This window comes from Megalobrama amblycephala, linkage group LG5 (genome assembly GCF_018812025.1).
Source record: "Megalobrama amblycephala isolate DHTTF-2021 linkage group LG5, ASM1881202v1, whole genome shotgun sequence".
Lineage (NCBI taxonomy): Eukaryota > Metazoa > Chordata > Actinopteri > Cypriniformes > Xenocyprididae > Megalobrama > Megalobrama amblycephala.
The window spans coordinates 31676705-31680832 of NC_063048.1; positions in this window are offsets into that span (position 1 = coordinate 31676705).

A 4128-nucleotide genomic window follows, 5' to 3' on the forward strand; every position below is an offset into this window, starting at 1 on the left:
CACTTGAAGGGAAAACAAATCAGAACATGACACATGAGACAGGGGAAGCACATGACACGATCACATGAGGGCAATGGGAAAACACATGGCAAAAACAAGGAAAACAAACATAGCAGTGGAAAAGGATAACTATAACATAAACCAATTGACCCTTCGCAAAGACCCGCCCCCCTTAGTTACTGTTGCTTTGTTCGACAAGCCATGGCGCTGTCACACCACACGCAGTGAAAAATACATCAGGAGCAAAGAGGATACTGACAACACGTCGATAGACAAGACAGAGCAGGTTACTTGTGATATTAAACAAAGTCCCAGCTTTCAAACTGTGTAATTTTTTTTCGAACAATAAAAACCGTTTTGTGGCTGTTTAATGTGTCGTGACGGATTGCTGTAGCGCCTCAGCTCAAGTGGCTCGTGAACCGATCATCTCTTCCTACAAGTTAATTTATATCATCAAATAAACATGAATGATCATGAGAAGGAATGTTGTTTCAAATGTGGAAAGACATCAGTACACACCATTTTTCAAGTTCAAGTCCACAGAGGTAAATCTTCTAACTCCTGACTGCTTTGTCGGACAAAATGGCAAATTCAGCGTTATGACTGGTTAGATCGCTTGTCAGTCAAACTCCCGGCGAAGGGTCAATTCGCTGCTGGTTCCTTACAGATTTTACTATGGGTTTTTATAATGGGGTTTTTCAGTTTATGTGTAAAATAAAGCCTGTGGTAAGCATAACGTGACTATACCTATTTTGTTCTGTAACGTAAATTACACACAACCATAGCGAACACACAGAGCAGTTATGTTCATTCTTGAAAACATATGTTTTAATAAGTAACTAGATAAAGCAGTTTGGGGTGTGAGTGTGTGCAGTGTACATTGTAGAACAAAACGTCAAAGTATAGTCAAGTTATGTTTGCCACAGGCTAAATTTACACATAAATCGAAAAACCTCATTATAAAACCCCATAGGAAAATCTCAAAGGAACCGGCAGCGAATTAGTCCTCTGGGTTCTGACGTCATATCTGCACCACTCTATTGGGCTGGTTTTGTTACGCAAACCTGGCAACCCTGCAGATGTAGCCCATCTTGAGCTCAACAGGTTTATGAACGTCTGATTATGTTATGAAGCACTAGAGATCAGAGCCATACAGATTTGCATGAGCTTAATTGTGGATTTTGACACAAAACCATCAGAGAGCTGAATTGATCTTAATGTACTTGGGTTTATCAAGGATGGCTGATTATCTCACGTATATGCTATTTGGCACTGCTTCTACGGTCTGTGAAATAACACTAGTTATGCCCCATTTGCAATTATGAGTGGCTTTTTTGTATTTTCCAGTGCTTTTTCAAAAATGGGGTCATGGAGTTTTCATTTTATGATTGTGGCACTGTTTATGCCAAAATGGTGGCTGAAGCTACACAAATAAGTGTGGAAATAAATGGCTGGCATGAACAGGTATGCTGGAGTCGTAACCTTCTAGGCCCAACACCTTTTATCAGCACGCTGCTGCCATCTACTGGCTAATTATATTGTTCGTTTCAGTGTGGCACTGCAAAATGAGCCTGCAGGACTGTGATGGTGAGCACTGAACCTTCTGATCTTGACTTTTTATTCTTGTAAAAAAAGAAAACTTTTTTTTTTTTTTAATCATGATTAATATTCATGAGTTAGGCCTTCAACACTTGACTCTTTACAAGCAATTTCTGAGTGAAAATTGTTTCATAGTAAATCAATTTTTTTTTTCAGTGTAGGATCTGTAATTGTGTTGATCTAATTTATAATGCATTTTCAAAACCTCTTGATCTATGGATCGCACTTGTCCAAACAACAAGATGTTGTATATAAAAATGAATCCTTTCTCAGCACTTACTTAAATAACACCCTGCCGCCATGTTCTGCACAGTTTTATTTTTCTCTGTTGTGACAAGAGTCACTGTCTAAACAGACCTCAACACTATATTATAAAGCCTCAATTAGTCATGATAATAGGATGACAGTTTTGCATTCTGGAAGGGTAATGGCTCAGTTTAATCGTGCATTTGCATGAGTGCGCTCTGGGTGGAGGTGAGAGGTGGGCCTCATATGAGAAACATTTACTCAGCGCTTGATTATAAAGAATAGACACACTTAATTGTGGAGAATTGAATAATGAGCCTTTATTCTATTTATTGGATTACGGAGCCTCTTAGCTGTCCCCTGCTGAACGTTTCAAAGGGCGCTCGGGTCACGCAATACTGTCAGGTTAGGAGGCGTCGGAGGTGAGCAGGTCTTTGGAGATGTGGAATATTAATGAGCTGGATTGGCATTGATTAGCCTGCCGATGTAACCGATTAGTCATATATTGGTTTGCCAGATGGACATGGTGATGAAAATGAAATGAAATAAAGAGAAATATAGAAAAAATTTTCAATTGGTGAAATTGGCAAAACATTAATAAAATATAAATGAAAAAACGGATGAATTCTTAAATGAATTCTTTTAAAATATATAATAACCCTGGCAAGGATAAGTTGTGTATGGTTGTAATATGAAATACTGTGGTGGCAACATTTGAGAATCAGAAATGGCCATATTGATCGACCATTAATCTGAATATTTGGGAGGATAAATCCCACTCAGTGGCTTGTTTCATTTCCCTTGGTTTCTATCAGATCTCAAGCAGAACGGATGCTTCAAAGTACTATATAACAGATTCAGTGCAATTTAAAGAGAATTTTGAAATTAAATGCTATTGAATTGCACAATGAGCACAGCGATAACTAAATGAAATAAAAATACATAAAAAATGACAAGTAACCAAAAATGACAATGCCACTAAATAAACTACAATAACACTAGACTGCACTCTAAAAAATGCTGGGTTAAAAACAACCCAAGTTGGGTTGAAAATGGACAAACCCAGCGACTGGGTTGTTTTAACCCAGCAGTTGGGTTAAATGTTTGCTGAACCTGCTGGGAAGTTTTTTTTAACTCAACTATTGTTTTCTTAAAATTAACCCAAAATATGCTGGAAATTAACATTTATTAATATGTTTAATAAATGAGCATTTATTAATACACTCTAAAAAATGCTGGGTTGAAAATGGACAAACCCAGCAGTTGGGTTAAATGTTTGCCCAACCTGCTGGGTAGTTTCATTTAAACCAACTATTGTTTAAAAATTGCTATATGGCTAGCTTAAAATGAACCCAAAATAGTTGGGAAATTAAAAACCAGATGCAATTAGAGGCAACAATAATAGACAAAAGGTGAAATGTTTATTAATAAACTTTAATATTTTATTAATATAAATGTAATAGTTTAATAATATAAATGTATTAATAAGAAATTTAATAAATGTTTATTGTTTAATAATTATTCATTGAATATTAATAAATGTTCATTTCCAACATACTTTGGGTTAATTTTAATTAAGCAATACAGTCATTTTTAAACAATAGTTGAGTTAAATAAAACTACCCAGCAGGTTGGGCAAACATTAACCCAACCGCTGAGTTAAAACAACCCAATTGCTGGGTTTGTCCATTTTCAACCAAATTTGGGTTGTTTTTAACCCAGCATTTTGTAGAGTGTGTGTTGAGAAATGTAACACTTTCAGTGACACCAGATAACATTTTACTTTGGCAGCCCTAAAAATACGAAACTAATCTGAAACTGAGCCAAAACTACACTGTAAAAGATGGGTCAAATATGGACAAACTCAGTCGTTGGGTTAAAAAAATGTATTAAAAAATTTAAACCAACAGTTGGGTTTGTCCATTTTTGACCCAAATTTGGGTTGAAACCACCCAGCATTTTTTAGAGTGTAACAATTACTAATAAACTGATTGAAACAGATTGAAAATAAAATAGAAATAAAAAACTCATAAGCTGAGGTACCATTTGATATTTTTGTATTATATATAATATTGTGTGGTTACAGCCCTGGGTTTCTATCAAACCTTTAATACTAAAGCTACAAAAAAATAAAGCAGATTCTGTGCAATTCAAAAGGAAATCTGAATGCTATTGAATAAAGCGGTTTGGATAGATGGATGCTACTCAATTGCGTCGTGAGGCAGTTATCTGAGCGTTTTCACTGGGATCTGGTGATATAATTATTGAGTTGCATTCTCCTTG